This window comes from Paramormyrops kingsleyae, chromosome 19 (assembly GCF_048594095.1).
Source record: "Paramormyrops kingsleyae isolate MSU_618 chromosome 19, PKINGS_0.4, whole genome shotgun sequence".
Classification (NCBI taxonomy): Eukaryota; Metazoa; Chordata; class Actinopteri; order Osteoglossiformes; family Mormyridae; genus Paramormyrops; species Paramormyrops kingsleyae.
Window position 1 is genome coordinate 26,991,547 of NC_132815.1, and position 25,450 is coordinate 27,016,996.

The following is a 25,450-nucleotide window of genomic DNA, read 5'->3' on the forward strand; positions in this document are numbered from 1 at the left end:
TGATAATAATTCTTCCTCCTGCCTACAGACTCCTGCCAGCTGACGCTGGACCCCAACACAGCACACAGACGCCTGTCTCTGTCAGGAGGTAACAGGAAGGTGACAGGGGGGGAAGAGCAGCCATATCCTGATCATCCAGAGAGATTTGACAGCTGGGGGCAAGTTCTGTGCAGAGAGAGTCTGACTGGCCGCTGTTACTGGGAGGCTGAGTGGGATGGATATGGAGCCCGGATAGGAATGACTTATAAAGGGATCGAGAGGAAAGGACTCAGTGATGACTGTGGGCTTGGAGCCAATGACAAGTCATGTAGTCTGAGCTGTCATCCTGACAGTTATTTTGTCTATCACAATAAAAACTTGACTGTCATACCCATAAAGCCTTCAGGTTCCCGCAGAGTAGGAGTGTATCTGGACTGGGGGGCTGGTGCTCTGTCCTTCTACAGAGTCTCTTCTCGTGGACTGACCCACCTTTACAGATTCACCTCCTCATTCACTGAGCCCCTCTATCCAGGGATTTATGTTGATAGAAACTCCTCAGTATCACTGTGATGTGTTGCAGCATTCTGCTGGCAAAAAGGTAAAATCTCTGCTTCTTAACCTTTATAATCCTTTTTACTCTGAAATGTATGTTTGAAAAAAATGTCTGTGTTAAGGGAGCTGAATAAACATGAAAAATATAATTTTATAGTTTTTCTCTCTGACTAACCTGTAACTAAATGTAATCCTGATGATTGGGGGGGGGGGGCTTTCCCCCTCCCCTGTATATGTACATTTTATATATTTATGCCTATTTACTGTATTTCCTCCCTGTACAATGACAATAAAGGCTTTCTGTTCTGTCCTATTAATGTCCTGCTTCAGCGTCACCCAAAGCACAATGAAACCAATGAAACCACAGTCTGGTGGATTAAGTTAAATTCACTTTATTACTGCAGCTGAACATAACTAACAGAATGACACTCAATCAATGTATATAATAATCATTTAACTGGAGACATAACAGAAACAAAAAACATTGGAAAATATAATTATATCATGTTACTGCCCTGGTTCAGCAGAATAATGTAAATAAAATTAATTTATTTGATTAAATAATGAAATATATTTATTTTGTTAAATAATTACTCCCCCACCCCAGTGCAAAATGTCTGGCTACGCCCCCGTCGGACAGAGGGTACAGGTGCCCAGGCACCCTTGCGACCCCCACCTCACAGAAGGGGCAGGTGCCCAGGCACTCTTGCCACCTCCACCCCACTGTAAAAGGTCTGGTTACCCCCCCGTCAGACAGAACGGGCAGAGGACCAGGCACCCTTGCCACCCCCACTCCAATGTAAAAGGTCTGGTTACCCCCCCGTCAGACAGAACGGGCAGAGGACCAGGCACCCTTGCCACCCCCACTCCAATGTAAAAGGTCTGGTTACCCCCCCGTCAGACAGAACGGGCAGAGGACCAGGCACCCTTGCCACCCCCACTCCAATGTAAAAGGTCTAGATACGCCCCTGTCAGATAGAAGGGACTGGTGCCCCCCCACATGCCTGATTCAGAGATTTTGATGAATAGATTGTTGTGGTTTTTCCTTCCCCACCAAATCAAAAGTCAGAAGCCACTGGTGTGGATCCAAATTCAGTCTTTATTGCAACAATGAAGTTAGAACCAAGGCCGAACACTTACACGTGTGTCCAATACTGTTTTACATCAGTTTTTATACAAGTTTTTATCATTTAACAATATCTCGTCACTTGAGTATCATCGTTCCTTCAACCATTCACAATCATTGTTTTTTCCATTAATCCACATCCCTAGGTGATAAGTTTCTCCATCATTTCTTTTACTGATTGGTCCCTCAGCTGAACATAATGGTGGTGTGATCATCTCCACTTAGTTTTTTTTAAAAATGCTCAGCCTTGAACTTCTGGTGAACTCAGGCGAATCCCTTTCTTCAGTAGCAAACCTTGGCAGCTTCAGCCTGTTGCCCATTGACTAATTAGAGGATTGATATTATATTTGTCCCTCAACATAGTGATAAGGTATAACACTAATAAAGGTGGATATTCTAATAAAGGTGGATATTCTCTTGTCTTGACTCCATGTCTAAATCAGACTTAGACATGTTTGAGTAGATTATCATCACAATATGAAGCTAACATAAAGTGGCTAACAGAAACTCTTAGGCTAACACGAGGTGCAAATACATACTCAATTGATTGCATTGTGTTGATTATGTACATTATAATGACTACATTGTAATGATTACATCATGGGTATTTGGCATGCTTTTTAATAATACCATAATGATTATATTCTTCATTGTATAGTGCAAAATAATATTCCTTAAGATAGATACTGAATCCCCCCGACTGGCAAAAGCCATTAAATTTATCTACATGCATTATTTTTAATAATAGATGTGTAAGGATATACACAGACATCCATTAAGCAATTCACCATTGAATTCATTATCTATTGCAGATTAACATTCTATACAGTGACTGTAGTCAGTTATAATGTCTTTATATCAAGCTGCTGCCATCTTTCTTACATCCACTGGACACGTCAATTCACAGAACAAGCGATCCTTCCAGAAACAATGTGTACTTTTCAGTGAGGCCACTAGGTGGAGACAAAACATAGATTACTAAATATGAAGTTCAGAATGAAATTATAAAACAGCGGATCTATGCGCGATATTTGTAAAATACCATGATTACTCCATTTTAACGGGACTCTTCTTTTTATGCCAGTTTGTAATTAGCAGTCATTTGCGTTCTTTCATAATAAAAATAAATCAATAATATTATGAGCCATAAATCATCCATATATTTTGCAGGAACAGGGTATGGAACCTAAGGAGTTGTGGCATGGAACCTAAGGAGTTGTGGCATGGAACCTAAGGAGTTGTGACTTGACTAAGCCGGAAAATGTATGTTTTGGATGGAAGCGTTTTCTGTGGAGTAGGACATGAGTGTCTGTTTCCTTCAAAAAGACTTTTATGTCCAATCGGTGGGAGGAACTGAAGTTAGGGCCCTTATAGGTCAAATCTACAGACTGCAGACTAGTGGTGGACTTTAGGCTAATGGATGGATTGTGGTTGTTTAGAGTGGCCACAAATTCCTTAACCTCATCCTGGGAGTGGGTCCACATTTCCCAAATATCATCCAGATATCGGTAATAATGAAGGGGCTGCTTTTGGCAGTGGGATAGAGGCAAAATCTCCCATTCTGTCATAAATATGTTGGCATAAGCAGGGAAACTTCTTGCCCATTGCTGTGCCTTTAATTTGAAGGAAGAATTCCCTATTAAATTAAAAAAAAAGTCAAAAAACAATCCGAGCAGGACCTTTTATTAGAGGGCTATGATGAATTCAAAGATTTAATATGTGCTAAAGGAAACACATTAAAAGCGGACCAAACCAGAAAAAAAGGCTGGCAAAAAATGTCCGACAAATGAAATGTGTAAGTAGTTTTTAGTCATTGTATTTATCACTTGAATGTGTGTGTGTGTGTGTGTGTCACGTTCCGTGCAGGCGAGCAGGGAAGCAGGCAAGCTGAGCCGTGATTACGGGTAGAAGCAGGGGTTTATTGGACGGGACACAGACAGCACCAGGCAACAAACTGTAAACATCAATGACGGATCTGGGAAACAAAGGAAGACGTGGACTAATATACACAAGACTAGCAAAAAGGAACAGGACACAGGTGATCACAATCAGGAATTAACACAAGGTAACGAGGGGGGCGGGGCACACACGAGGATCGGACGAGCCGAGCGTGACAGTGTGTGTGTGTATAGACACATAAGAACATAAGAACTATACAAACGAGAGGAGGCCATTCGGCCCATCGAGCTCGCTTGGAGAGAACTTAACTAATAGCTCAGAGTTGTTAAAATCTTATCTAGCTCTGATTTAAAGGAACCCAAGGATTCAGCTTGCACTACGTTATCAGGAAGACTATTCCATACTCTGACTACACGAGAAGTGTAACATTGTATACTTTTAAAGAAGTGCTTCCTTAAATCCAGTTTGAAATGTTCTCCTGCTAATTTCCACCTATGTCCACGAGTTCTTGTATTTGAACTAATGCTGAAGTAACTATTCGGTTGAACAGCATCCAAACCTGTTAGAATCTTATAGACCTGGATCATGTCCCCCCTCAGTCTCCTTTGCTTGAGGCTGAACAGATTTAGCTCAAATAACCTTTCCTCATATGACATTCCTCTAAGACCAGGAATCATTCTTGTGGCCCTACGCTGCACCTTTTCTAAGGCCGCTATGTCCTTTTTAAGATATGGTGACCAAACCTGTACACAATATTCTAGGTGAGGTCTCACCAAGGAATTGTATAATCTTAGCATTACCTCCCTTGACTTAAACTCCACACACCTGGAGATATACCCCAACATCCTATTGGCCTTTTTTTTTGCTTCCCCGCACTGGCGAGAATGAGACATGGAAGCATCAACATACACACCAAGGTCTTTCTCATAATCAGCTACCTTTATTTCAGTAGGTCCCATAAAATACCTGTACTTTATATTTCTGCTCCCTACATGGAGTACCTTACATTTGTCTATGTTAAATTTCATCTGCCAGGTGTCAGCCCAGTCACTAATTAAATTAAGATCCCGCTGTAGCTGCTGAGCCGCTAGTTCAGTATCTGCTACACCACCCACCTTGGTGTCATCTGCAAATTTCACCAGTTTACTGTATATATTGGTGTCTATATCATTTATGTAAATTAGGAACAAAAGTGGTCCTAAAATTGAACCCTGCGGTACCCCACTATGAACGCAGGCCCACTGTGACATCGAGCCTCTTATAACTACTCGCTGCTTCCTATCCGTTAACCAGTTATCAATCCAGGTCGCTACGGTTCCTAAAATACCTGTCGCTTTGAGTTTAAGTGAGAGCCTCTTGTGGGGAACAACATCAAAAGCCTTTTGGAAATCTAAGTAGATGACATCATAGGCCTTCTTATCATCAACTTCCTGAGTAGCTTCCTCAAAAAACTCCAACAGATTTGTTAAACAGGATCTACCTCTCCTAAATCCATGCTGGCTATCTCTCAAAATGTTATTTGAGTCCAGGTAATCTACCATTTTCTCTTTGATTATAGCCTCCATAACTTTACCAGTTATACAAGTTAGACTGATTGGCCTATAGTTTGACAAATTACTTCAATCCCCTTTTTTGAAAATGGGCGTTATGTCCTTTGCTTCCAGGGTTAACACTAGACTAGCTGTAATACTCAGGGGCTTCCTGTCTCTTGCTTGTTGCACCTCAGGTTCCCAGCAGGCCCAGGTTCTGGTGTGACCTCTGGCAGCTCTGTGGGATCTGGCTCAGCCACTGGCTCCCATGGTGTGGTGGGTGTGTGTTGAACAACTTGCAGCATCAACAGCGATAAACTTGAAAAAGAGACGGAGTCAGAGAACTCCTCTTCTTCTCTTTATTAGGTCAACACACAACAACAAGAAAATCTCTCTGAGAGTGGCGAAAGAAAAAAAAAACTCTCGAATCATTGCACCAGTGACCCATAGTGGCGACAAAATACAGTACTACATAATTATATACATAAGACAGCAAACATATATTGCAACTTGAGTATACTAAAAATTTTACTTCTTAACACCCCCTCATACAGTACTCAGGTTGCTGAAATATAAAGAAAACTTACACAATAAATCAAAAATGTGGGTCTCTTCCACTTCCTCTTATTTTTTTTTTTATTTATTTTTTTTAACTACCGAACATAACATCTGCAAACTTTATAAGTTTTAACTTAGACACAGGTTTGGTCATAATATCTGCAACCATTTCTTCGGTAGTGCAAAATAACAGACACATTTTTCCTTCATTTACAATAGATCTTACAAAATGATATTTTATGTCTACATGTTTGCACCTCTGACGGCTTACAGGGTTTTTAGCTAAAGCAATTGTTCCCTGGTTGTCCTCATAAACTACTGTTTGTGTGTATTTGTAGCCATCAATACCATTCAAAAGCTGCTCTAAATATATACACTCTTGCATCGTAGAAGACAGAGCCATATATTCTGCTTTACAGGTAGAGAGCGCTACAGTGGGCTGTTTCTTGGTCTTCTATGAAACTAAAGAACTGTTCTTGCTTAGGCTTACACAGTAACCTGTAGTACTGCGTCTGTCTGTAGTGTCACCTGTCCAGTCAGCATCACTGTAAGCTACTAAACCTAGACTTTCACTGTCCTTTGTTCTTAGTCCCTCCGAGATACCTTAACACATGCTTCACAGTTACCCACTGTTCCTCTGTTGGTTCATGGAGATATTGTGACAATTTGCTTACCACAAAACTCAGGTCTGGACGGGTACATGTGGTGAGGTATATAAGGCAGCCTACAGCCTCTCTGTACATCCTCACATCTTTCATCTTAGTAGCACCTTCTGTGCAGCACAATTTTTGATCACACAGACTTTCTCTGGGTTTACAGTTCTGCATGTTAAACCTCATCAGTATCTTTTCAACATATGCTTCTTGTGACATCTTTACACATCCATCAGACTGAGTGAAATCAATCCCTAGGAAATGCTTAAGTCTGCCTAAGTCCTTCATCTTAAATCCGACTGAAAACATCACTTTCACATCCTTCATTACCTTCTCATTGCTTGCTGCAATAATCAGATCATCAACCCAGATGATCATGATCACCTTTCCATGTTCCGTCTCCCTTGTGTAAACACAATAGTCTGCTGGGTTTTGTCTGAAACCGTTCTCTGTTAGATAATTGTGCAAAGTCTTATTCTAGTTACGACCAGACTGTTTTAACCCATACAAAGATTTTTCTAGCTTACACACCAGACCTTCCCCCTCTTCATACCCTTCTGGTTGATCAATGTAGATCTCATAGTCAATGGGGGCGTGTAAATAAGCTGTCTTCACGTCCATTTGATGGAGTAGCAGGTTCTCCTGCGCCGCTTTCTGTAGCAGAACTCTTATGCTGGTTAAGTTTGCTGTTGGGGAGAATGTTTCTTCATAATTTATACCCATCTTTTGGCTGTAACCCTTAGCTACGAACCTCGCTTTGTATTTTTCATTTCCTTCAATGTCACTCTTAACTGAATAAACCCATCTACCACCCACTGTTTTCATGCCTTTTGGCAAAGTGGTGAGGGTGAAAGTATTATTATCTCTTAAAGATTGGATTTCTTCATCCATAGCCCTGATCCATTTCTTTGAGTTAGCTGATTCCACAGCTTCCTTAAATGTGTGTGGGATGCTGCACACAGCTCTGTAACAGAAGTCAATATTAGTGTGGATCTCATCACTATCATTGTTGTTAGTTACAAAATCCTTTAGATGCCAAGGTTTTCTTCACTCCCTAGTGGGATATCTCCCATTGCAAGACTCGTCACTCATTACACTTGACTCATTTTGTTCACACTCATTTGGAATATCACTCAGTGGACTTTTGTTTTCCACTACTTGTTCTTGAGACTTCTCATTGTCCTTGTCAACTTTCCGTATGAGCCTGTCAGCTATAGGCTGTCTTACTCTACCATAATCATTATATATTTCTCCCTCATGTCTGAGTTTATCTTTCCACATTTGTCTTGCTCATAAAGTTAACAAGTATTTGTTTCTGAACTTTCTCAGTGTCAGGATGATAAACTAAATAGATCAGACTGTTCTTATCATAGCCTACAAAAAAATCCTTTATCACATTTTGGATAAAGTTTTCCTTTACCCTGTGTGTATGTGTAACATATGGACCCAAACCTCTGCATTTTTGATAAATCCGGCTTTTTATATGTCAATTTTTGGTAAGGTTTTTTTTTTGTTCGCTTATTAAAACATCTGTTCCTTGTTATGGCTGCTGTTTGAACAGTGTAGTTCCATAGACACTTTGGTAGCTCACTCTCAATAAGCATACATCTGCCCATCTCGAAAAGAGTATGTCAGCCCCTCTCGGCTGTACCATTTTGATGTGGTGAGTATGGAGCTGATGTTTCATGCTTGATACCATTTTTCCTTAATAGAATTTGAAAATCTCTGCATGTGAACTCAGTGCCATTGTCTGATCTGACACATTTAACCTTTCCATATGGTGCGACATCTGCTAGATATTTTTCTGTTGCCTGTAGTGTATCCGTTTTTGTCTTCAGGAAATATACAAATACTGCACCTGAATAATCATCAGTAAACGATTTTACATATCTATATCCATCGATTTACTCATTTGTTATCGGACCTGCCAAATCTGTGTGTACCATCTGCAAGGGAGCCTTCGCTCTTGTATCAGGATTTCTGTTTCGGGTTTGTACAAACTTTCCCTGAATACACACTTCGCAGTTCTGTTCAGGTCTATCAGTTTTCCCCGTAATCTCCATACCTTTAACTACACTTTGCAATCTCAGCACATCTTCATAGTTGCAATGACCTAATATCTCGTGCCATGTTTGTATGTCATGACAGGTGTTGCATTTATCATTTCCTTCAACCTCAGTTTGCAAATAATATAACTTGCCGTGCACATTAATGTTAAAGTTAGTACTGTCTTTGTGGGTCAACATGTCCTGCCCTTGTTTAAAAGTGACTGTTGCTCCTAATGCAGTGGCTTACTTTACTGAGAAGATGTCCTGGGGGTACGATGGAATTAACAGTGCGCCTTTCAGCGTTGCTCTGCATCACTGCCCTGTACTATCAATTAGGAGTACCTCTGCATTACCTCTTCGTTGAGCGATGCCTTTGCACTGGGTACCATCTGCCAGCTCTACGCAGTGTGTCACTTTAAATTTGTGTTTAAATGGCACTTTATTCCACACTTGAAGCATTCAATGTCGACATCACTCTTCTCTCTGTGTTGTATGCTTGATCTAGCTGGTCTCTGCCCTATTCTGGTTGCAGTTTTCATCACATTCATTATCACCAGATTCAGGCACGTTTAACTTTTCAGTGTCTTCAAAAATACGTAGTTTTGTTTTGAACTCTGGAAACGTTAAATCGTCCTAATCGTGTGTCACGTGTATTGCAAATGGTTTAAAACTTTCGGGCAGTCCCTTTAAAACCATAGCAATCAGTAGGCCATCGCTTAAAGTCTCACCCGCATTGCGTAGTGCCGTAATGGCGGCCTCCGCCCTGATGATGTACTCTGTAACCGTCTCTTCCCTCCTTTTCTGAAGCGACGTCAGCGTGGTGTACAGGTTGATGATTCGGGGCTTCCCTTTTCCAGCGTAATAGTAGGGTGACCAGATAATCCATGTCAGGGAGGACACTTTGAGCTACTTCGGGTTTTACAAACTACTTCCAAATTAAAAGGCTCCTGTGCTCGGCTAAAGAGTTCAGCTCTTCTTGTGCTTTGACTGGTTTGTTTCCTTGACTGAAAGACTCATCCAGCTGTTTTACATTAGCATTAGTGACACATGCATGCTTATAGGAGACTGACCAATCAACACACAGCAAGAACTCGGTGCTCAAGTGAAATCCAAGTCCGTTTAATTGAAATGGTAATTTACAATTCCTGTCCTAGCTCAGAGTGTCCTCCCTGACATGGATTATCTGGTCACCCTAGTAATAGTCTCTTAATACCTTTAGTGCCATTCTCCCATTATCGGCTGAATCTCTCATAATTAACGAGAGGCTTTTATCGTCCAAAAGTTGAATTAGCTCGGCGTATGCTTCAGCATTCTTCTTACCATTTGCTGCTTCTTCAGCCTGACCATTCGGATCTTTCAGGACGGTGTCTTTTAATCCTAATAAGTGTAAATGTCCAAGCACTTTGGTTTCCCAAAGCTCATATTTGGTCTCATCTCCGTCGAACATAAGTCGAGGCAGCCTGCTTGCTCCATGTTGCTATTTTAGCAGTTAATCCGTTATCCGTCGCGATACTACTTAGCTGTACTAGATCAACTGAAGCACTAAAAACCTCTTCGAGTTGTCCCTGGGCCCATAACCTGTTGAATAATTGCACCATCAACAGCAATAAACTCGAAGGAAAAAAACGACGGAGTCAGAGAACTCTTCTTCTTTCCTTTTATTAGATCACCACAAAACAAAAAAAAATCTTTCTGAGATTAACAAAAAAAAAACTCCTGAATAATTGCACCAGCGCCCCTTAGTGGCGACAAATATAGTACTACATACAGTAGCTATAACAACATAAGACAGCAAACATTTATTGCAACTTGAGTATACAAATTTTACTTCTTAACAAGCTTTATATCCCTCTCACATCATTTTAATACAAGAGTCTATTGCTGAATGTTTATCGCTATTGTTTTTCTGCCTTAATTAAATTAATTATTTAAATTAAATAAATGTTTTTTTCCCAGAAGGGTAATACGCAGATCAATGTGGAAGCAAATATGTACTTTGTTTTTCAACTAATTTGAAAAATATCAATGTTTCATGGATAATTAGGGGTGCGTTTTGATGGAAAATGTTCAAAATATATGCTTCATTGTGCACAGGATAATCTGGAATACTTTAGCACACAATGTTGCAGACTGGATCAAGTGAGTTTTCTTGATTCCAACGATATGTGACTCATGTCTGTATGTCATACCTACGGTGGCCCTGAAGAGCCTGAGATTACTGGGTGCGAAAATCAACGCATTATGCATTTGTCAGGTTCTAAGGGTTAAACATGACGCTTCTGCACTCACCTCAGTCCTGAGGTTTGTGTAGGTTGGAGGATGGGTGACAGTTTTGCAGTCATGCAAGACGTTTGCCTTCAAGCAAACAAACAAACAAATACATAAATAAGTATGTATATATGCATGTATTAGGGGTGGAGCCGAACCCGAATACGGTATTCGGAAAGGCACAAATAATGTGTTTTTTACGAATACTTATTTCGAACAAATACTTAAAAAAATATTTGTATTCGGGAACAAGAAAAACTTGATATCAAAAAGCTGCGTTTCCTCTTGAGACCGCAGTGCATGCCCGGATGAGTGAGTGAGTTCAGGAGTCGGGGGGGGCGGTTGTAAAAGAGGTGACTGACACAGGCTGCTCCACACAGTAACAGAGAAGGCTCGGCTGAGCGAAAAAAGACTTAACTGTATCACTATTTTTGTTGAATAGATTTTTGTACCTTAACTGGGTTCCGGAGGCAGTTTATAACTTTCGGGAAGCAGAGTTTGATCGGGAGATTATTCCATTACGCTGCATTATTGACGTCTGCAATCAGGTGCTCTCATGTTCGCTCTGTTTACGTAGCTCTGTTAGCTCGGTAATTTAGACAATAGGCTGTTGACAGAGTAACGTTAACGTTTGGTTAAAAAGGTTAAAACAATGCTTGTGTAGTTGTGTCGAATTGTATGCACTTGTAGGAGTTATATGGTACGTTTAAGTTACTCTGTCTACTGCATATCCATAATTATTATAATGGATATAATTAAAGAATACTTACACTATAGCGTAAATTAGAAGTGCAACGCAAAAAAACTGGATTTTTACGCCTATTTTGAATTTTACTCGAATACGAATACAAATACAAATACTTTTCCCCCCTCAACAGATACAAATACCGGCTGCTTTGCACACCCCTAGCATGTATGTATATATATGCTGTGGTGTTGCAGTATATGTAAAGGAAAACTTGCAGGCAAGGGAGCTTACTGATATAAGTAAAAGTACGGAAGTTATATGGGTAAAATTAGATGCTAAAAACTCAAATAGCCTAATTGTCGGTGTTTGTTACAGAGCACCTAATGTAGCTGCCGAGGAAAGCAGATTGTTATACAGTGATATTAGGATTATGAGCAATAAAAATGATGTGGTAGTTATGGGTGATTTTAATCTACCGGGGATGCAGTGGGACATTGTTGCTGGCTCTTCTGAAAATGAACTTGAGATGGTGGAATTAGTACAGGATTGTTTTTTTACTCAGTTTGTTAACACCCCTACCAGGGGAGATGCCATTCTTGATCTTGTTTTCTCTAATAACCAGGACAGGATTGGTAAATTAGACGTTTTAGAACCACTCCCAGATAGCAAAATCTTTCTGGCCCGGATGTGGCCCACATCACGCATAATCATCTGGCCCACATACCGCATGGAATGACGGCGATTGAGCGGACCGCTCTCGGTTGCCGCATCAGGTTAACATCTGGGCCAGAGCTGGGCCTTATGTTAGCCACAAGTGGCCAGGCTCTGTCTGAGATCTGGCCCGGATCTGGCCCACATACTGCATGGAATGACAGCGATTGAGCGGACCGCTCTCGGTTGCCGCATCAGGTTAACATCTGGGCCAGAGCTGGGCCTTATGTTAGCCATAAGTGGCCAGGCTCTGTCTGAGATCTGGCCCTATTGTGGCCCACTACTGGTTTATGAACCTCACAGATGTTAACCTCATAAGGGCTACTTTTCAACAGGAACTGCATACAGTCCCTGATCAGGCTTCAAATGCGTTTAAAAATAACAAAAGTCCAACGTCTTCAAGGATTTTTATTTTAAACAATTGCATTAACAAATATTAGCAATGAGATACAACACATTGAATTTCCATTGTTGAACTGGCAATTCAAACTCAAAAAAACAAAAATGTCAGGCAACTCAATATAAATTCAAGCATTGAACACTATATTCAAGCTTTGTTCACTACAAAGCTTTTAAGAATTATTGACAGTTGTATCTTTCCAGTCTCCGTTTTCTCCCTCCTTCCCTGTCCATCGCCAAGTGAAGCCATCTCTTAATGCAGGCCTCAATTTCCTGGTCAGTTGCATTAGCAGCAGGGGTGGAGCCGAACCCGAATACGGTATTCGGAAAGGCACAAATAATGTGTTTTTTACGAATACTTATTTCGAACAAATACTTTAAAAAATATTTGTATTCGGGAACAAGAAAAACTTTATATCAAAAAGCTGCGTTTCCTCTTGAGACCGCAGTGCATGCCCGGATGAGTGAGTGAGTGAGTGAGTTCAGGAGTCGGGGGGGGGGGAAGAGTAAGAGAGGTGACTGACACAGGCTGCTCCAAACAGCAACAGAGAAAGCTCGGCTGAGCGAAAAAAGACTTAACTGTATCACTGTTTTTGTTGAATAGATTTTTGTACCTTAACTGGGTTCCGGAGGCAGTTTATAACTTTCGGGAAGCGGAGTTTGATCGGGAGATTATTCCATTACGCTGCATTATTGACGTCTGCAGTCAGGTGCTCTCATGTTCGCTCTGTTTACGTAGCTCTGTTAGCTCGGTAATTTAGACAATAGGCTGTTGACAGAGTAACGTTAACGTTTGGTTAAAAAGGTTAAAACAATGCTTGTGTAGTTGTGTCGAATTGGATGCACTTGTAGGAGTTATATGGTACGTTTAAGTTACTCTGTCTACTGCATATCCATAATTATTATAATGGATATAATTAAAGAATACTTACACTATAACGTAAATTAGAAGTGCAACTCAAAAAAACTGGATTTTTACGCCTATTTTGAATTTTACTCGAATACGAATACAAATACAAATACTTTTCCCCCCTCAACAAATACAAATACAGATACAAATACCGGCTGCTTTGCACACCCCTAATTAGCAGTCAACCTATTGCGTCGGACAGCACCTAAAATGAAACCAAATTGTAATATTAGGCCATTATCTTTCAGATACGCCAGTGTTTAATTAACAATGAACAGTGTTACAGCAGGTGTTACAGAGAACTGACTCTCTCAAAATGAGCTAAGAAGCAATGTTTAAATCTCAAATAAAATGGAATAATCAATGGATGGTTTGTTGCAGTGGACTCATTAATGAAGTATGGCTAAATTAAACAGATGCTGAGAATCAAACCACACAAAACAAAATTCAAGACACATTAATGACATGCATTATGAAAATATAATAATTGCAGCATTGCAGCTTTCATTGACATGTTTCTCAATCAATGCAACCAATGGCAGGTATGAATTGGTTAAATATTTTAACAGTCAAACTAGATGATTAATGTGTCATAAATACATGCATTTAACATCTAACTCATTAAGAGAATATCATGTCAACTGATGTAATAGTTACTGTTATTCGTAAACACTTACCAGTAATGACATATTTCAAAATTAAATTGTGAAAGGCTGTTTTCCCGTTGATGCCACACCAGTTCAGCATCTTTGCAAGAGAGTTGGAAAGTGTATATTTCATGATTCTCCAGACGGTGTCCTTGGTGTCAACTCCACCCATATGCCCCAACACAGCGATCTGGAGAGTACAGCATATTACCTAGGTGTACATGTATACAAGACAGATGAGATGGGTGCTGTAACTGTTATTACCATTTTTTTCTTGAGGTCTGCATCGTCTCTTAGATTCCTTTCTAGATCCAAAAGGGAAGGAAGATCTTTAATCGGTAATAGATCACCGTTCAAGTCACCATCTTGCCTACTTGGACCATCTGTGCCTTGTGTAGTCTGGATGTTCCTCAATATCATTTTAAGTTGATCCATCATCATCTCTTGATTAGTGAGAATCTTGTGCAGAAGAGCTAAAACACAAGTTAACAGTTTAACAGTAATTGCAAGTAATACCCTGAAACTCACAATACTGTTATTAAAGAAAAATACTAAAACTACTCACAAGCAAAAGTGCTTTGTGTGAGTGGTGCTCCTGACAATCTTGTCTCAAGGCTGGATGTGCATTGTTGTGTATTTTGGTGTTGTTGATGTGTGTCTGTGATGGATGAGCACAGGCATGGATTACTGCTGGACATCAGTCTGTGTGTACCAGGGCTAGACATGGGTCGACATGGTTCACTGCTGGATAGGTGCCAGTATGGTTCAAGGCTGGCAGGGTGTAGATGCGGATCATTAGGGCTGGATGAGCGTTGTGGTGTTGGCTTGAGCGTGCGTTGGGATGTTTCACCACTGGACGGATGCTGGTATAGTTCAGGACTGGATGTGGGTTGGCATGGTTCACGGCTGGACAGACGACTGTCCGATTTAGGGCTGGGTGAGTGTTGTTGTGGAATAGAGCTGAATGTGCATTGTAGAGGGTCAGGCCTGGTCATACTTTGTGTTGATTTAAAATGTTTCTGCTTTGAAGGTTTGACAATGATATGTGTTGATGGTTTTATCCTGGGAGCTTGAGGCAGCTTCTTGGTTTGTTTTTGTGGGAGTTCTTCATCATTTTCATCCTCAATCCACCTGGTTTTTGGTCTTAGACAATTAAGAGAAAATATTTTTTGTTAAAGTACGTCAGTTATGTAAACGTCAGTAAACCATTTTTAAAGTATTCTTTAAGATGTTAATGATTACCTTTTTCTTCGCTTTGATTTTTTTGGCATTTCCTCCCCGATGTCTTCTTCAGCAGTTTGGAGGTCAGTGTACAGTAGGTTCTGCCCGAGGGAGTTTCAGCCTAGCAGAGGTATAGTTTTCTGCAAATTGCAAAACATCTTGAATTATTCTAAATTTTCAAATAAATGGGATATTTAAAACAATTTGTGAATTAATATTTAAACACACCTGCTGTATATAAAATCCTGACACCGAATGACTCCCAGCCGTCTCCGGGCATCTCCAAGTTTCGTGTAGCCTTTGCAATCTCTTCTGTTTTATATGCAACTGGCCATCTGCATTCCCCATTGCTCACTCACAAACATGGAACAACTTCCACCTCCTTTGTTTCTAAAAATTCTACAATATGATACATGGCCTAGGACAAGGATAAATCTTTGCATCATTAAAAATCATCACAAAAATGTTTTTTTTTTCCAGATTATTTCCAATAATTTAACTTTTAATATTTATCTTGATCATACATTGCAACTGATACCATTGTGTACATACCTATAGAATGTTGTGCAGGCTGGGGTAAACACCATCAATCCAACTGAACCTACAAGTATCAATAATTTCTCAATATTATCTAATGATTCATTTTTTTTCCTATCAATTACAATCACACAACCGCCAGAGGTGGCAATTTCAACTGGTTAGTTGAAAGAAAATCATGTCCTGGATTTTTACTTTATACCTCTTCCCAAATTGCAAGCCTATATGGGTGGCCCATATCTGCCCCATTTTAATGTACTCTCATTTGGGCATTCAGCTGCTGTGTTTTAATCCCACTAATCTCTTCAATTAATAAGGGCAAAGTTGTGTCGTCATGTAGGCGGTTCCAGTTTGTGCAACCGGCTGAGAGGTGCTGCACGATCTGTTTTGTCGTCTTGCTCTCGCGAGGTTTTTGTACCATGTGACATGGTGACGCGTGGTGACGTTTTGCAGCGCCGTCTTAAGTCGGACAAAAATAGTATAACCTTGATGCATTACTTTAAGCCAGCGCTGTAAACGGCAATATGAAGTCGAACGCACTCATTAATTCATGAAGTGCAGAAACGAAGTGCGCAGCAGATCATGAATTAATTTAATCGGTCACTGCGGGTCTTCAAGGTTAGTAGATGGGACTAACACCGATCTGCTCAAGGTGTTTGGCTGTATCTGATCCCGGATAATGGCTCGATACAGGGCCTGTCAACATACTGAAGAAATTCCGCCACTTATTCAGCGGCAGCAGAACCTGCTTAAATATAGTTTCCTAATCTTGCAATATCAACTTCAAGTCCGCTGCAATACCCATCCATAAATAACAGCGCCATGGTGGAAAGGACACAAATTCAGACTATCGACTTACTCAGATATAATTCAAAATATTCTGTTTAGTGTTAACAGCTCTCGGAGACTTATGAGTCAGCTGGGATAGTCGTCTCCTTTACAATCGATACATCTAATTTATTACCCACTAATGTTTGAAGTACGTATAGGATTTGAAAGTCAAATGATTGTTGAATATTATACACTGACTTTACCTCGGTACAGTATGTCCATGTGGGCAACTTAATAATAGTAATCAACGGAAAAAAAATAATTCCAAAACTACGTACACCTACCTAAATTGACAGGCTAAATGGCTAGCAAATAAGCGGGACAACATTTTGTAGGGACAAGCCTGGTCGAATTAGAGACGGGGGAAAAACCTATTCATACTGGCGCGGATTTTAAACATCTCCTAAAATCTTTGTTCACGTATGTACATTTTAAAAACACTAAACGTAAGCGAAACACAAGTTTCTGTGTTAAAATGAATAAATATAATTATGATGAACAATACTTACCACATTCAATAAACCGTTTCAGAAATGTTTTCTCCACAAAAAATACTTGCCCGCCGTTTATATTTTCCCCGCCCACCTCCAACTGTAACTTTCAGCGACCAATCAGTAACGAGCAGCGAGCTTGCAACTGACACCTACCACTGGGAAAGTATTTTGCTGGAAGTAGTCCCATTCCCAGTTGCATAAAAAGGAAATACTTTACCAGAGGTATTGAGATGCTTCAAAAATCATTGTACAGTTCATTTGTTGACAGGCCAATTTAATTAAAACAACCAACCAACCACCCTTCCTTATAGATTCCATTATAATAATTTTATTGGTCCTATTACAATTTATTTGATGCAGTGAGCAACTATGGAAAAACAATGTTAAGTGCCTGTTGGCCCTAAAATAATGCAGCTAGTACAATGAAACATATTAGTTCATATTAGTTCCCTCAGGCAGACGTTTCAGATCCATAAAAACCAAAACAAACAGACTGAGAAACAGTTTTTACCCCTCACTCATCACCATGCTGAACACTGCTAAGTGGTCAATTTGAGCCAGGGCACCGTTCATGTTTACATTACTACAGTGTTATTTTGTTTACATTACAGCCTTATGTTTCATGCCAAAACTGGCTAAGGAAACAAGTGCAATATGTAGTTTGTTTGTAACTGTTTGTTTGTAGGTACGAAAGAAAGTAGCGTTCAGGCTCTTTCAGAGTGACTGTGTTTTTATTTTGCACTGGAGAATTGCACTTTAATTTCGTTGTACAATGTCTCATTGCTACAATGACAATAAAGATTCTATAAAGATTATAATGTTGCATAACTGTTTAAATGATGTAATGTGCTCTGTCTCTGTCCAAATAGCACACTTAATACATCTAGAAAACATTTCTTTTTCCATAAGCACAAGGGCACATTTGCCATACATTTGCCAGAAGTGTGCCATACCCAAGCCATATATGGCTTGCGGTTCTGGCCCACTTCTGGCAAAGGTATGGCAAATGTGCCCTTGTGCTTATGGAAAAAAATGTTTTCTAGATGTAATAAGTGTGCTATTTGGACAGAGACAGAGCACATTACATCATTTAAATGCATTATTAAACACGTATGCAACATTATAATGAACTAATATGTTTCATTGTGCACAGTAAACCCCAACAGTTCTACGAACTCATAAAGATTATGGGTATAGCAATCAAAACCTGTCTATTAGTTAATCCAACAATAAACTTTTGCGTGTTTATAGTGAGTCATACTGTATTAATTTTACCTGACTATATGTTTTTGAGTTAACATTGCTCACTACTATTTTTTAATAAAGTATTTAACATGTGGCCCATATCTGTTTTGTGACATTTGAGCCACATTTGTCTAACCACAAGTGGGCCACTTTTGGCATACATCCGTTCGCCGATGCCGGAACTGGGCCAGCAGTGCCACACATTTGCCAGAAGTGGCCCACATCCGCATGCTATCTGGGCAGCTTGACAGTAATATTGCAATGAAACAAAATAATAATAAACGTTGATTTAATGCTTCAGAGCGTTAGCCTTTAATTTAGTCGTTCTTGTTGCTTTTGTGCAGTAGATAAATAATAGAGTACTTGTTTTTAATAAATTCATTTTAAGATAATTCCATTTTGCGGGAGTCCCGCGATTAATTCTATTCTCCCGCAACCCGCACATACATGAGGACCTTACCGCCCGCACCCGCATTCACCCATCAAATCTTGTCCCGCGCGGCACTCGGTGCGTTGGGTCTCGCGGGAGTGCAGGTCTCTATTGTGATCATCGTCAGCGTGCCACCCCAAATTCCTCCGCGTGCCAGTTGAGGCACGCGTGCCTAGGTTTGCCGACCCCTGTTCTATACTATTTGGATTTTTACTAACCATTTATTTTTCTTTATGATTTGTGATATAATGCCTTATTTCAAAATATCTATATAGGTCTTTAGATGGGAGCTGAAATTGTTCCTGAAGTTGGCCAAATGACTTGAACTATGTCCCATTAAATAGTAAATTAACTGTATTAAGACCTCAGCCGATCCATCTTTTCAACCTGCTGCCCCAGATAGTAGGAGGAAATTCTATATTGCCCTTTATTGGCATGGCCCTTGAAACTCATAATGGGCCCCCCAGTTTTTTCCTAACCATTGTCCAAACCTTTAGGGTATAGTTTATCCATTCATTTTCGACTTTAAGTTTAGAAACAGATTTCACATTAATGAAAGGCAATGTTGATAAAGGTATGCCCTTAGCTGTACTCTGTTCTATCTGGACCCACCCAGATTCCTGATCACTTCTAATCCATGTCACCACTGCATTGGACTGTGCGGCCCAATAATAATATTTAAGATTTGGTAGGCCCAGGCCTCCTTTTTCTTTTGAAAGTAGCAGAGTTTTAAGTCTTATCCTTGGTCTTTTTTTTGCCAGATGAATCCAGAAATTAGTTTGTTTAACATACTGAAGGTGGAAACATGTACTCTTACAGGTAAGGATTGAAATAAAAGCAAGAGTCAAGGCAGGAGATTCATCCTAACTGTCTCAACAGTCAACCGTTCCAAGCAAGGAGAGAGGAAGGATCTCCCATCGTGTTATATCATTTTTTATTTGTCCAATTATCTTCTTGTAATTATCATCAAATAATTGTTTGGAGTTTGCAGTGAGAATAATTCCCAGGTATCTAAATCCTTGTCTGGGCCAGCGAAAGGAGATACTATCATTTAATTTTAGATTTTTAATTAATTATCATCATTGCCTCTGATTTGTTTTCGTTAATTTTATATCCTGAGATTGAACCATATTTGTATAAGCACTGCATAAGTGCAGGAATGGAAAGAAGTGGGTTTTTTATAAAAAGCAAAACATCGTCTGCGAAAAGTGCATGGTTCCTGCTTCATCTGTTATTCCTTGTATTTTCGTATCTTGTCGTATTGTTTCCACTAGGGGCTCAATGCTCAGCGCAAAGAGAATAGGTGACAATGAATCCCCCTGTCTTACACCTCTTTCCACCTTAAATGCATCAGAACACCAACCATTAACTCTGACCTTTGATCTAAGGTCTTTATAAACCGTCCTAATCCAAGAAACAAATGTTTCTCCAAAACCCATTTCTATCAATGTTTGTTCCAAAAATAACCAATTTACGCGGTCAAATGCTTTTTCAGCGTCCAAGCTGAGAAGCATTGAGGGTGTTCTATCTCTTGCTGCTATTGACTGTAGATTTAGTGCTTTCCTTATATTGTTTGTTCCATGACGACCTATTATAAATCCTGTTTGGTCTGGTTTTATCAATTTCTTTATGTTGTTTTGAATTCTAGTGGCCAAGATAGAGTTTATAATCTACACATAGGAGGCTTATTGGGCGATAGCTGCTACATTGCATGGGGTCTTTTCCTTCTTTTTGTAAGACTGTAATAATTGCTTCTGACCATAATTCTGGAGGATCTCCTGAGTTTAATACATATGTAGCACCCCCTTCCTGCCTCCAAGGGAGCATAAAAGAGGTACCCTAGGTTTGGCTCTGTGGTCTGGCTGAATCTCAAAATGCAGTGCCTTCAGAGCTTTACTAACACAACGTTTATTAATTACAAAAGCAGGAAAACAAAAAGGGCTCACAACAGAAAAGCAAATGTGTGTGTCTTGTAATCGCACCACACCGTTGCGATAGTGATCAAAAGAAATCGAGAGCACTAAAACTTTCCAAAACAAAATACCGTAACTGGTATTTTGTCCGGCGATAACCAACCCAGTATACCATTAGCTGTAATATACATCAAACCCCATATAGCAACCCATATTACAAATGGACGCACACACACACAACTCGCAACGATATATAACCCACTTTCAACATATAATGTCCACGTCCCCCTCGATACAAGTTTCAATTCAACAGACAAGAACAAAAGACCGCAAATTACATATAACAGCGTAAGCTAAAATAAATGACAGACATTTAATGACAGCACCCTGTAAACATAAGTGAAATACTCCGGAGTATTTTAATATAAATGCTCTTATGGTGCGTTGAGGCCAAAACGGTAATGGCCGCTTCGCTTGGAGAGGGGGAAAAAACCTCCACTCGGTTTCAAGCTGGCTCTGGCAGGATAATCCACCAAGCGTCCTCCACGATACAGGAACTCCCACAAAGCCCGATGAACTTTGTATGTCTCCGGTAACACAAAATGTGATCGGGATCTCGTCTGTCCGGGACTGCGCACTCAGCCAAAACTGTCCCGTTTCCGATCAGCCGGTTTACATAGGGTTCACAAGCTTATAATCTCACCCCAACTTAATATCCATCCATCCATCCATTATCTTCCGCTAGATCCGAGGTCGGGTCACGGGGGCAGCAGTCTCAGCAGGGAAACCCAGACTTCCCTCTCCCTGGCCACTTTATCCAGCTCCTCTGGTGGAATCCCGAGGCGTTCCCAGGCCAGCTGAGAGACATAGTCCCTCCAGCGTGTCCTGGGTCTTCCCCGGGGTCTCCTCCCAGTGGGACATGCCCGGAACACCTCACCAGGGAGGCGTCCAGGAAGCATCGTGACCAGATGCCCGAGCCACCTCATCTGGCTCCTCTCAATGTGGAGGAGCAGCGGCTTTACTCCGAGTCTCTCCCGAATGACCGAGCTCCTCACCCTATCTCTAAGGGAGAGCCCAGCCACCCTGCGGAGAAAACTCATTTCGGCCGCTTGTACTCGCGATCTCATTCTTTCGGTCACTACCCATAGCTCATGACCATAGGTGAGGGTAGGAACGTAGATCGACTGGTAAATCGAGAGCTTTGCCTTTTGGTTCAGCTCCTTCTTCACCACGACAGACCGATGCAGCGCCCGCATCACTGCTGACGCCGCACCGATCCACCTGTCGATCTCCCGCTCCATCCTTCCCTCACTTGTGAACAAGACCCCGAGATACTTAAACTCCTCCACTTGGGGAAGGACCTCCTCCCTGACCCGGAGAGAGCACTCCACCCTTTTCCGGCTGAGGACCATGGTCTCGAATTTGGAGGTGCTGATTTTCATCCCAGCCGCTTCACACTTGGCTGCAAACTGCTCCAGTGAGAGCCGAAGGTCACGGTCTGATGAGGCCAACAGAACCACATCATCTGCAAAAAGCAGAGACCTAATCCTGAGGTCACCAACCGGACACCCTCAACACCCTGGCTGCTCCTAGAAATTCTGTCCATAAAAGTTATGAACAGAATCGGTGACAAAGGGCAGCCCTGGCGGAGACCAACACTCACCGGAAACGAGTCCGGCTTACTGCCAACAATGCGGACCAAGCTCTGGCACCGGTTGTACAGGGACCGAACAGCCCTTATAAGGCAGCCTGGTACCCCATACTCCCGGAGCACTCCCCACAGGACTCCCCGAGGGACGCGGTCAAATGCCTTCTCCAAGTCCACAAAACACATGTAGACTGGTTGGGCAAACTCCCACGCACCCTCCAGGACCCTGCCGAGAGTATAGAGCTGGTCCACTGTTCCACGGCCAGGGCGAAAACCACACTGCTCCTCCTGAATCCGAGGTTCGACTATCCGACGGACCCTCCTCTCCAGCACCCCCGAATAGACCTTACCAGGGAGGCTGAAGAGTGTGATCCCCCTATAGTTGGAACACACTCTCCAGTCCCCCTTCTTGAAGAGGGGGACCACCACCCCGGTCCGCCAATCCAGAGGCACCGCCCCCAATGTCCACACGATGCCACAGATGCATGTTAACCAAGACAGCCCTGCAACATCCAGAGCCTTGAGGAACTCCGGGCGGATCTCATCCACCCCTGGGGCCCGGCCACCGAGGAGCTTTTTAATCACCTCAGCGACCTCTGCCCCAGAGATAGGTGAGTCCACCCCCAAGTCCCCAGACTCTGCTTCCTCATTGGAAGGCGTGTCGGTGGGCTTGAGGAGGTCTTCGAAGTACTCCTTCCACCGACCCATAACATCCCGAGCTGAGGTCAGCAGCGCACCATCCCCACCATAAACAGTGTTGATGTGCACCGCTTTCCCACCCTGAGATGCCGGATGGTGGACCAGAATCTCCTCAAAGCCGTCCGGAAGTCGTTCTCCATGGCCTCGCCAAACTCCTCCCATACCCGAGTTTTTGCCTCAGCGACCGCCGAAGCCGCGTTCCGCTTGGCCCGCCGGTACTCATCAGCTGCTTCCAGAGTCCCACAGGCTAAAAAAGCCCGATAGGACTCCTTCTTCAGCTTGACGGCATCCCTCACCGCCGGTGTCCACCAGCGGGTTTGAGGATTGCCACCGTGACAAGCACCGACCACCTTACGGCCACAGCTCCGGTCAACCGCCTCCACAATGGAGGTGCGGAACATGGCCCATTCGGACTCAATGTCCCGCCTCCCCTGGGACATGGGCGAAGTTCTGCCGGAGGTAGGAGTTGAAGCTCCTCCTGACAGGGGATTAGTCAGTAAGTATGCCCACCCCTGCCCGGCGCCTCTCCCCGTGAGCAATTTCAGAGTGGAAGAAGGTCCAACCCCCTTCGAGGAGACTGGTTCCAGAGCCCAAGCCGTGCGTCGAGGTGAGCTCGACTACATCTAGTCGGAACCTCGCGGCCTCGCGCACCAGCTCAGGCTCCTTCCCCATCAGAGAGGTGACATTCCATGTCCCTAGAGCTAGCTTCTGTAGCCGAGGATCGGACCGCCAAGGTCCCCGCCTTCGGCCACTGCCCAACTCGCACTGCACCCGACCCCTTTGGCCCCTCCTACAGGTAGTGAGCCCATTGGAGGGGGGACCCACGTGCCTTCTTCGGGCTGTGCCCGACCAGGCCCCATGGGTGTAGGCCTGGCCACCTGGCGCTCGCCATCGAGCCCCACCCCCAGGCCTGGCTCCAGGGGGGGGCCCCGGTGACCCGCGTCCGGGCGAGGGAAAACGTAGATCCGTGTTTTCAACTTAATATATTTATTTAATATATTTATTTAGTTATTGCCTAACTAAATAAACTGACACAATACTTTTTTTTCGTACTCTGCCCAAACAGCGATCTCTCTACCCTCCAGCCGTCTTCCCCCTGCCTCTCTCACGCCCTTTTTTTTTTCACATCCCCGCTTTTTTCAAACACCTCACCCCGTCTCTCCCTCTGATTGGGATTCTAACACAGAGTCCCAATCATATTGCAGCCATTCTCTGACTGACAGTATAGAGTAAACCTCAGCGACTGCCTGCAAATGAAGCTGAACAAATTTAAACTAAGAGGTAAAGCAACAACAAAAATCAATTAAAATATATCACCACGGGCTACACATAGTTATATACATTGCATAATATGGGGTTTAGCTCATTTACAAAGGTTTTATAATATTCCCCAGAAAACCCATCTATTCCTGGGGATTTGTTGTTTTTTAATTTAGCAATAGCTTATACTGCTTATACTGCGCGCTGTTGTCATCCTGCCATCTCCCTGCTGCCTGCACACTGTCCTCATCCTGCCATCTCCCTGCTGCCTGCACACTGTCCTGCACACTGTCCTGCTCCCTGTCCTCATCCTGCCATCTCCCTGCTGCCTGCACACTGTCCTCATCCTGCCATCTCCCTGCTGCCTGCACACTGTCCTGCACACTGTCCTGCTCCCTGTCCTCATCCTGCCATCTCCCTGCTGCCTGCACACTGTCCTGCACACTGTCCTGCTCCCTGTCCTCATCCTGCCATCTCCCTGCTGCCTGCACACTGTCCTGCACACTGTCCTCATCCTGCAATCTTCCTGCTGCCTGCACACTGTCCTCATCCTGCCATCTCCCTGCTGCCTGCACACTGTCCTCATCCTGCCATCTCCCTGCTGCCTGCTCACTGTCCTGCACACTGTCCTGCTCCCTGTCCTCATCCTGCCATCTCCCTGCTGCCTGCACACTGTCCTGCACACTGTCCTCATCCTGCCATCTCCCTGCTGCCTGCACACTGTCCTCATCCTGCCATCTCCCTGCTGCCTGCACACTGTCCTCATCCTGCCATCTCCCTGCTGCCTGCACACTGTCCTCATCCTGCCATCTCCCTGCTGCCTGCACACTGTCCTGCACACTGTCCTCATCCTGCAATCTTCCTGCTGCCTGCACACTGTCCTCATCCTGCCATCTCCCTGCTGCCTGCTCACTGTCCTCATCCTGCAATCTTCCTGCTGCCTGCACACTGTCCTCATCCTGCAATCTTCCTGCTGCCTGCACACTGTCCTCATCCTGCCATCTCCCTGCTGCCTGCACACTGTCCTCATCCTGCAATCTTCCTGCTGCCTGCACACTGTCCTCATCCTGCAATCTTCCTGCTGCCTGCACACTGTCCTCATCCTGCCATCTCCCTGCTGCCTGCTCACTGTCCTCATCCTGCCATCTCCCTGCTGCCTGCTCACTGTCCTCATCCTGCAATCTTCCTGCTGCCTGCACACTGTC

The 25,450-nt window shown here is 42.8% G+C and overlaps 2 long non-coding RNA genes and 1 pseudogene across 4 annotated transcripts; 1 reads left to right on the forward strand and 2 right to left on the reverse strand.

The window, feature by feature from the left end:
• LOC111840622 (NACHT, LRR and PYD domains-containing protein 3-like) overlaps positions 1-844 on the forward strand; it is a 46,785-nt pseudogene extending 45,941 nt beyond the window's left edge.
• Positions 845-5,430: 4,586 nt separating this feature from the next.
• Positions 5,431-10,520, reverse strand: LOC111840623 (uncharacterized). Its single transcript, XR_011984168.1, has 2 exons — positions 9,073-10,520; positions 5,431-7,260 (listed from the first exon to the last, which is right to left on the reverse strand). It is a non-coding gene; the product is annotated as an uncharacterized lncRNA (long non-coding RNA).
• Positions 10,521-12,402: 1,882 nt separating this feature from the next.
• LOC140581040 (uncharacterized) lies at positions 12,403-17,138 on the reverse strand. Of its 3 annotated transcripts, XR_011984124.1 has the most exons (8): positions 17,066-17,138; positions 15,741-15,789; positions 15,417-15,606; positions 15,210-15,328; positions 14,533-15,110; positions 14,232-14,440; positions 13,998-14,157; positions 12,403-13,525 (listed from the first exon to the last, which is right to left on the reverse strand). It is a non-coding gene; the product is annotated as an uncharacterized lncRNA (long non-coding RNA). The 3 variants fall into 3 exon arrangements; XR_011984125.1 differs by having other exon boundaries at positions 13,998-14,440; positions 15,210-15,309; XR_011984123.1 differs by having other exon boundaries at positions 13,998-14,440.
• Between the last annotated feature and the right edge of the window lie 8,312 nt (positions 17,139-25,450).